The sequence below is a fragment of the Malania oleifera genome, chromosome 4, assembly GCF_029873635.1.
Source record: "Malania oleifera isolate guangnan ecotype guangnan chromosome 4, ASM2987363v1, whole genome shotgun sequence".
NCBI classification, from domain to species: domain Eukaryota; kingdom Viridiplantae; phylum Streptophyta; class Magnoliopsida; order Santalales; family Ximeniaceae; genus Malania; species Malania oleifera.
Window position 1 is genome coordinate 18,016,477 of NC_080420.1, and position 10,831 is coordinate 18,027,307.

Sequence of the window (10,831 nt, forward strand, 5' to 3'; positions counted from 1 at the left end):
CTGGTCAAGTCTTTGGAGCGTAAGAAATTTTGGTTTCTCAGTCTTGTAGGGAATAGGCGATCAATTCAGAAGGGTCAACTCTGTTCCATTTTCTCTCAAATTCAAAAGTATGTGCTTTTTCCTCTGCAATATTAGAAAATTTCCACGATACCCATAAATATTTTTTAGACCAATCCAATAACCATATCTAGGGAGTGGGTGATTTGAAACTGGTTTATTTACTGATGAATTTCATATGTTTGTTTTAATTATTATTTTGTTTGATTACTTGCCTCTTATAATTTCATTACAGAATGAAATCAAATCTACACTAAAAATTAAAAGAATTAATAATTGTGTGAGATTTTAATTATGTATCATCCCAAGATGTCATTTCTGCACCTTGCAAGTCTTGGGTTGCTTGGCATTACGTGTGTAGCTAGAACAAATTGTAGGAATTCCTAAAGTAATACATTCTCAATTATTATAATGTCAGACAACCCAAATAGGTTTGCAAAAGAATAAAATATATACCTAGAGAATCAAAATCTTCCTAGCAGGTCACGGGATGCACACATACAATGATACAATCTTTGAAAAATCTTTGTCATTTTCATATTTTTCATATTTGGAAAGCCCTAATCTCATGTTAAGGTGCTTGAAATTCGAACCTTAAATTTAAGTTTGATGAATTTATATAAAATAAATAACAAAATTATTTTTATTCATAAAACTTCACACATCTAAATCCAAGACTTAACACTGAGGTCTCAAATAAAACCTTAATGCAGAAGTGAAAGAAGAGTCCTCATTTCGCACTAAGATTTAATTCAACTCACCTTATGAAGGCTTGCACAGATGCATCATCTTGACTATTAAGACTTTTATCAAACAAGTTAGGCTAGGTTTTTTGTATAAAGGAAATCATGTAGTTGTACCATATTTCTTGACAATCGTCGACGATGTACTGAATCGTCAACGATTTATTGAAACCATCAGCGGTTTTACTCGTTGCTGAAACAGTCGTGGATCGCCTATTTGAATATTGGCTGATATCCGATAGCCTGAGATTCTCTTGTTATATTATTTGAATTTCTTTGAATTTGTAACTACCATAATTTGTACAATTCCTAAATATGGGACATCTTCATCTCAATGAAAGTATTCTGCAAATTCTATATGGTATCATAGCTTATTTCTTTAACAAGTTTTTTTTTTCCTCATGGTCGTTCCCCCCGAGTCTATGAAAGTCAACAACTTCGAGCTTCCTTGCAATGGTAACACCCATCTTGTTGCCATCAATATCGGCTCCCAGCTTCCTCTGAAGCTAATCCCTTCCAACTTTATTTCATGGCACGCCCAACTTACGTCATTGCTTATTGGCTATGACCTCTAGGGCTATCTTGACGGTACCACTGTATGTTCGTCACCGATGCTTTCCACCAGCATCCCATATGCCGAATCATCTTCTACAGATGTCTCCAATCTGGTCTTCTAGCATTGGCTCAGGCAAGATAAGTTGATCCTTCACGCCATCCTTGCATTTGTGATGTAGGGTGGGTATGGTTGGCCTAGTCCTATAGTTCAACCCTCAGACAAGCACATACATTCAAAACACTTTGATTTAAGAATTTAATTAACCAACATAAACATCATAAATTATGTGACATTTCACATGTTGTCATATTTTTAAAGGGTATATGATTTTGTTCAGAAAATAAGTCCTAAGTGTTATTGATCAAGGAATCAAGCTTTATGCGGAAAGATGTTAATTTCAAAGCCAAAATTACAAGTTCTAAGTTAACAAACTAATATTTCACACAATTGATATTAGCTAGCACGTGACAATATTGAAATCTAAGGATTCAAATATGGAATTTTAGGCTTCAAGCAAAGGCTTACACAATATTAAGTAAGGGTTCAAACAAGTATTGAATCTACCACGAGATTCGTTGGATGACTTGACGTTGTTGAACATAAGTTAGACAACGCCGTAAGTCCTTTGTACAAGCTTTAAATCACCAAGATGAACGCAGCAATGGAGTGTAGGGAAGGCGGCCGTGTGGGTGTATAAGGGGAAGTGGTCGTATAGGTGTTTAAGGGAAAGTGGTTGTGTGGGTGTTTAGATGGGGGTGGCCGTGTGGGTAAGAGGGTGGAGATGGTGACGGTGTTGTTGGATAGAGTGGTCTCTCACCACTTGATCTCTGGAGAGAACGTTGTAGCCTCACACTACACTATCGATAGATTGGACAAAACTAAACAAGCTTCAATAATGGAAATTCATTCAATATTCAAACATAAGCTAATGTTTGAGTTCTTACAATGAAAGATATAAAGCTAGCATGGGGGACAAGGTATTAGCTAGCTTACACTTCCCACACAAGCATGGGAAACAAACACAATAAATACTAACACTAAATCATAACACCATAAACACTCTCACAACTTACTAAGCACATATACAAGCTTAATTGTCTTGCATTATTACAAATTAAATATAAGATATGCCAAAAGGGAGACCCAAATCATGTGGGGCCCACAAGTCATGTGGAGTCCACATGAGTTTTGAGGTGGATCTTGCTTTAATACTTCACTTGGTCTTCAAGCACCTAATAATCTTGAAATAAAATATCCAAGCAAATAAAAGAGTTATGAACAGTAGTGGACATCGAGAGGTCGTCCACGTGTTACCATATCAGCAAAGGAAATAGTCAAGGCATATTGATCCCCATCATCTCTTCTGGGCCTAAAAGAATTCTTCTCCAAACAATGAGAAGTGATGTACTGTGAATACAACTCCAGGTTGAGACAAAGGAGGTCCTCTTTAAGTATCTAGCTCCTCTCGAATAGTGGCTTGCCTCTCCACTTGACCAAGAACTTTTGGTATGATCCTGCTCATGTGAGTGTTGTATGTCATCCAAGATCTATTCAATCTCATCAAGGTTCTTTGGTATAGGTAAAGGTGAATGCAAAGGCAACTTTGGGTTTTCATACTTATGAGGAGTGGGGAATGGAGTCGGATTACCTGCAGGGTTAGAATTTGAAGGCTCCACAAAAGATGATGCTTCAAGAAAGGGGGTTAGATCTTCAACATTAAACACATTGCTTATATTAAAATTGTTAGCCCTGACAGCTACACAATCTCGGTTTACATGTTTTGATGATATTAACCTATTTGTTGTTCATAGTATTTTTCATCATTGCAGATCTTATCTAGTACAAGTACAAAGTGTCAGATACACGGAGGTACCAAATCAGAAGCAAAGATTGAACCGAGTAGACATCAAATAGGAAAGATGGGAAGGACGCTGACTCGGAAGCACCAAAGTACATCTTGAAGTTTTCATTGTATATGAATTAATTGTAATAAGGGTTGTATGAGTGAGTGCGTATTGTAACTCTTGCGGTGTGTGTCTTGTATGATTTTTGAGTAAGAGTTGAGCCATTGCATAAGCATACTAGGACACATGAGCATATAGGATTTGCACAGAAGTAACAAACTCACAATTCATAGTTTTCTAAGTTAAAACATGAGTTTGTCAAATGAATCCTAAAACTCAAATATGTTTTCAAAGGGACAAGTTTTTAACATCCTAGTTTTAAGAACATTTTTATACTTAGTCCCAATGTGTTAAAACAAGTTTTATGTCCTAAAGGTTCAAAGAAAATCAAGTATATTTATAAAAGGACATACTAAGCATATAAGATATCAAAATGGGTTTTCAAACGTGTTTTATTAATTAAGATATCTTATATTCAAAAGGAAACTATTTTGGACAAGTTTTAATCTTTATTAGACTTAATATATTTCATATACTTTTGTTCAAGAATGTTTTGAGTCATTAAAACATTTTTTGATAAGGAAAAACAAAGCAATCGTCACTACCGTAGTGCAGCATTGAGTCTTGAATACTTTTAGGTTTTTTGGGCATAACTTTTGTTAGAAAAGTCCAAATGGGACTATCTTGATGTCCCTAGAAAGCTAAGATAAAATGCCACAACTTTCATGTTGATTACTTTTTCTAATTCAGGGACCTCATTGGCGAACACAAGGGATTCGTTGACAAGTTGCAGTATATGATTAGTCGATGAGTGCAGGGGCCTAGTCGATGAGTCCAACAGGCAGAATGACACTAACAGGTGGAAAAAAGCTAGTTTACCAAATAAAATATCTTTTCTTCCCCCCAACCGCTAGTTAATGGCTCATTTGGCTCTTGGACTATAAATACAAGCTATTAGACTTGTATTAACATGGTTTTGAAGGCTTTTGATCATTTTTAGGGAAAAATATCTTTTTACACCAAAACCTAAACACCTAGCACTTTGCATTGTTGTTCTTCATTCACAAGTCTTCATTCTCTCATGCTCTTTAATTGTGTTTGATTCATTACTTGAGAGATAGTGTGAGATTTGCTTTGTATTTAATATTTGCTCATTTGAAGAGCATCATATTATATTTCCATCATCTTCTTGTAAGGTTCTTTGTGGACCATTTGGTGAAGATTCTTTGTGAACCAAAGAGACTCTTGGTGAGCGGGTAGATATTTCTTCCTAAGTTGCAAGGCTTCTCCGCCGGTGAAGGAGATCGTATAGTGGAATCCTTGAGTTGGTCTCAAGGCATGGATGTAGCCTTGGTGCCGAACCACGTAAAAATATCGGTGTTGATTTTCTCTTCCTATACTCTTTATTATTTGTCTTGTGTATGACTTAAATTTCATATATTGTGATATAATTTCTTGCATCTTGTCAAGGATTTTATTTTGTAGAAAAAATTTGTAATTTCGCAAAAGAGTCCATTCACCCCCCCTCGTGGTTATATACTCTCGGGCTGGGATGTCTAACAAAAATCAATAGGAATATCGAACATGTAAGCATTATAACTAATTTTCTTTTAAACTTTAAAAGGTCTCATCTTTTTGGCATGCAACTTTTTTTTACCTTTCCTAATGGGATCCGCTCGGGACGAATACGAACCATAATCATATCGCCTTTTGAAAATTCTTGGAACCTGTGATGTACATCAGCACTAGATTTATAATGTTCATTGTTCAAGTTAATTTTCATTCTTATTTCAGAATGTAAATCATGTATATGCTTTGCAAAAACATCAGCTTGCTCATTCATTCTAGCTTGTGGGGGTAATGGGATGAGATCTATGGGCTTCCTAGGTTGGTAACCAGTGACAACCTGAAAAGGACTCAATCCTGTAGTTCTATTCATTGAACTATTAAAAGCAAATTCAGCCATAAGAAGACACAAATCCCACGAACCTATGTTTTCACCCACTAGACATCTCAATAGGTCACCTAAGCTCCTATTAACTACCTTAGTTTGCCCATCAGTTTGGGGGTGGTAAGTACTAGAAAATTGAAGTTTGGTGTCTAACATGGCCCACAAGATTTTCCAAAAATAACTTGCAAATTTCACATCCCTATTAGAGAAAATGGTTTTGGGAAACCTATTCTTTACGGTAATCTTGTTGATTGCTTTATTATTGATGCATGTGCTCCAAGTGTCATCTTTCTTGGGAGTAAGGAGAGCAGGGTAGAGACACATGGACTTATGCTCTCCTAAATAAAGTCATGTTCCCTCATTTCAGGCACTTGTTTTATCAATTCCTCATGTTCTATCGGGTTCACTCTATGATGTGGTAAATTAGGTAGAGATGAACTAGGAACAAGGTTAATAACATGTTGAGTGTCTCTTTTGGGAAGTAACTCACTAGGTGGCTAAGAGATGACATCTTCAAACTTGGAAAGTATAGGTGATACTTCTCGTGGTGTTTCATGCTTAGTAAGGGGTGCCTCAATCTCCATGGTAACAACCTCATATACTCCCCGTGTATCTCGACTCTCCTTCTCAAATTGATTTTACTTCTTTTTTCTCACATTTTAGCTCTAATGGACTCAAAATAATTCTTTTACCATTACACCTAAAGGAATAAGTGTTGGCATGACCATTATGTGAAACATCCAAATCATACAACCAAGGTCACCCTAACAAAATATAAGCAACATCCATGGGAAGGACATCACACCAAATCTTATCCTCATAATCACCAATCTTAATGGGGACTAGGCATCTATGGCTCGCGGGCATGGTAGTGGCATCAACCCAAGCTACCTTATATGGTTGTGGGCGTGACTCAACTTTCAAACCCAACTTTTCAGCTGCAGATTTAAACATAACATTTATACAGCTACCACCATCTATAATCATCTTGCAACTTTTACTCTCACGCTTAATGTAAGTATGGAAAATAGAAGTGTGACGCTAGTCCTCCTGATCCTTGGGAATGTTCATAGTGTGTCTTATCACACTCAACCGGGCACTCTCATTTAGTTCACTTGACAACTCATCTATTGAGGTTTCTCTATCAACATCAGTTCTATGACCTATGTAAGGATTCCTGACTTAAGTGGACATCCTAGTGGTTGGGGAAGGATTTAGCCAACACTAGGGCAACCCTTTGGAATGGTGTTTGGTCACACAAAGTAGGGTCAAATGTGAACCTAACCTAACTAATGTTCAAATATCAAAATTCAAAATCTATATAGGCTGTTGTGGACCAATAAGTCGATCGTTTAGGGCAATTAGTCTACTATTTCAGAAAGAATAGAAATTGTTTGAATTTTGGAACCAATTAATCGACTATTTGGGTTAATTAGTCAACTACTTTGGATAGAGACTATTTTCTCCTACTATTCTAAGGGAAAATAAGACTTTGAGGGTTCGCCTAATCCGACCTAAGCTCTGATACCAAGATGATGTAGGACGGGTATGGTTGGCCTAGTCCTAAGGATCAACCCTTACACAAGCACATACATTTAAAACACTTTGATTTAAGAATTTAATTAACCAACATAAACAACATAAATTATGTGACATTTCACATGTTGTCGGATTTTTGAAAAGGTGTATGATTTTATTTAGAAAATAAGTCCTAAGTGTTACTGATCAAGGAATCAAGCTTTATGCGGAAAGTTGTTAATTTCAAAGCCAAGATTACAAGTTCTAAGTTAGCAAACTAATATTCATACAATTGATATTAGCTAGCAAGTGACAATAATAAAATCTAAGGATTCAAATGTGCTATTCAAATATGGAATTTCAGGCTTCAAGCAAAGGCTTACACAATATTAAGTAAGGGTTCAAACAAGTACTGAATTTATCACAAGATTTGTTGGATGACTTGAGAACAAGTTAGACAACATCGTAAGGCCTTCGTTCAAGCTTTGAATCACCAAGATGAATGCATCAATGGAGTGTAGGGAAGGTGGTCGTGTGATTGTATAAGGGGAAGTGGCTGTGTGGGTGTTTAAGGGGAAGTGGTCATGTCGGTGTTTAGATGGGGGTGGCCGTGTGGGTAAGAGGGAGGAGATGGTGATGGTGTTGCTGGATAGAGTGGTCTCTCATCACTTGATTTCCGGAGAGAATGTCGTAACCTCACACTACACAATCGATAGATTGGACAAAGAGTAAATGTCCATCAAGGGTTGGTTTAATTTTGATGTCTTTCATTAGTTGATAAGACTTTTCTCAGAATTCTGGCAAAGTGGTTGTTTAGGTTGCATTGCACTCATGCTTTCATGCATAATTTCACGCATAGTCATGCACGATAGGCTGCATGCATGTTCATGTCCCTGTTTATAAGCATGTTTGCACTAGTTACATCTATACATAAACACTCATTGCACAACATAATCACGCATCCCATGCTCAATTTCATAACCATGCATGCATAGTCATCTCCAATAAGTTGGTAATCACATTTCCAATTTTCTCTAAAACTGGTGTGCCGAAGTGGCAAAGTTAAAGATTAGAGATTCCATCATTAAGCAGAACAAAAACAATCTCTCTATTCTAGGCGAAAGGTTAGAATCATGGGAACCCGCTGCCCGATCACAGTTGAAACTTCGCAAATGTCATCGAGTTGAAGGATTGATTGATATTCAACTTCAGAAGTGAGCGCACATGATACAAAAATGATGTGCTTGATCACCTAAAGGTGATAACAAGAGGAATGTATCTATGCTTTTCATTTAAATCATTTTGAAATTGAATGAAATAGGAATGTCTTTCAGTCTCATCTTATCATATCCTCCTTGGATCATCACCTTGCGCCAAATTTTGCCTATTTTTGCTTGCATTTTGTGTAAGTGACATAGGAAATAGTGTATAAAGGACTTGGAGCCATTAGTTGGTTTTGGGAGTCTACTCAATGGGGCAAAAAAAAAAAAAAAAAAATAGATGATGAAGGAAAAGCCTCCGAGCTAGAAGATCCCCACTTCAATACGTTGTTAAGGAGCCTCGTTGGGATGTGGATTTCAAAATGATGAAGAATAGTAGGAGAAATATACAAAAATGACTTACCAAACTTTGTCATACGTGTGTTTGATGAAATTGATGAACAAAGTCTCTTATCTTTGTTATCTAAGTTATGATTGGTGTCTTAAAGGTATAATGATTATATTCTTATCAAATGAGGGGTGGTCATCTTTGGTCGATTAGTATTCCTAAGAAGAACCAAATATTGATTTATAATTTGTTAACCCATTTTGAGCTTGAATGTCAAACCAACTTTTTATTAAAAGTCAGTACACCAGAAATTTAACCTGGGTTTGGGTCTCCTAGTGTTTGACAAGTCATTTGAGGCAGTGGTCACTACCAAAATGATGGTAAGCCATTTTTATGCTACCCAAAAGAAAGTCAAAGAAGAAATCTCTTGCAAACCCTTTTTGAGCCTGAAAAGTTCAATTCTTAATTAACCCATCAAAGAATCACACTCCACACTGTGGCAGTTTTTTAAAAAAAGATCAGTCTCAAATGGAATTCAAATGAAAATGAAGTTAAGATTCCTTTATAAAAGGAAAAGCAAAAGTTGTGGTAAAAGAAGAAAAAGAAGATGAAAAAGAGAAAGAAAAAAAAAAAAAAAAGAGAAATAAAAAAAAAAAGAAAGAAAGAAATAAGGGACATACTACATATGTGATCTTTGACTAACGAATACCCGTGATGAGATTGATAAATTTTGAGCCTTATTTAAGTCTTTCTTTCTTTAACCCATACCCCTAGCCTACATTACGGTCCAAATGAAAGTCCTGACCAGATTAGTATACATTGTTGTCTCAAATGATTTTTCAGACTCGATGTTGAGTCTAAACTACGTAATGACTTGATCTTGAAAAGGTACGTATGCAGCTTGTTCAAATAACAAGTTCGGTCAATATTTTGCAAATACGACATCACAAACTGGGGCAGAAATTTTTATTATGAGATGAGACTTTTAAGCCTTAGTTTCTTTGTTCTTGGTGAAACCTAAATCCTAAGCTTACATTTCGTCTCGTGTTTTAAAGTCCACCCTGAGATTGGAATATTGATCAGACTACTTAATGAAACACTAGTTATAATTCAAGATAGGGAGTTTGAAATAAGTTTGAAATAAGTAAGAAAGAATCTCTAAGTAGTGATACAGTGGAGGAGTTATGGTTATGAGGCTAAATAATGATAAAAAAAAGGGGGGGGGGGGTTTGCCCATTGATATGATTCTCTAAGCTAGCAAAGTTACATTAGTGTCAAAGTACTAGTAAAATTTGTCTCCTATTTAACAAACACAGAAAATCAAGCAAAGACAAGTAAGTTTGTGCATTCCCTCCATATTCCTATTGAGATTGAGTTATCTGATTGCATGCTTATTTATTTAAATTTCAAAGAGATTTTAAAACATTAAGGATGCAATCCAAAGAACGTCTTTGTGGAGAAAATGTAAGATGGACAGGATCAGCTATAAATGCATCTACTAGGGCAGGTGTCATGCCGAGTTTTAGAGGAACACATTCAGGGACATCTATGTTAGATGGGAATTCGAAAATATGGCCAAGATCAGAATTTGGTTTGTTACGGGCTCATTGGGAAATTGGCGCGTCATCATGTATTATTGCAAAAAAAACAAAAACAAAAAATAAAAAACAAAAAACAAAAAAATAAAATAAAAACAAAAAACAAAAAACAAAAAAGCCTTCTTACTCTTCCAAGCTTGAAAAGAGGATGGATAGTCGAAGAGTTTTGGAATCACCAGTAGGCTTCTTATAGAGAAGGTCCCTGTCGGGAATGTACGATGCAGGTAGAATCAGTCATAGAATAATCTAATTGGAGCAAATGTCATAATAATTTTCACACGAGCCGATTCAGAGATTTGCTTATTCAAGGGGAATTTAACAACACGGTAGTAAGCAGTTACAGATACATTTAACTTGAGAAAATTTCAAGTTAAGTTTCAGTGGAACCCATTCAAACACCTTCTTATCAGTTATAGATCCATTCAACTGGTGCAGATTTTGTAATTGAGTTTCATTTGAGTCAAGTCAACCACCTCTATTAAGAAAATCGGGCCAAGATCAGTTATAGATCCTTTCAATTGGGGTAGGTTTCAAGTTGAGTTTCAAGGGAACTAATTCAGAGACAACATAGCCAAGATCAGAGATTGAGCTATTGATTACATTTGCATTGGAAAAATGAAGTTCATGCATCATCATGCATTTCATACATTGCAAAAAATAAAAATTAAAAAAATTAAAAAAAATGCATACATGTCATAACATGCAACATGCATACATATAGCAGCATACCCTTGCATTCTAGCATCCCAAGTTAGCAACATGCATACAAATAGAAGCACATCACCAGCATCACAAGTTAGCAACATGCATACATGTAGCAACATATCACTTCATTCTAGCATCACCGATAGCAACATTCATGCATCATATAACATCATTCAATCTTACTCGTCTTGCCATACATCTTTTTTCATCATTGTCCAAGCAACCCTTGTTTCACTAATGTTTGGAAACTA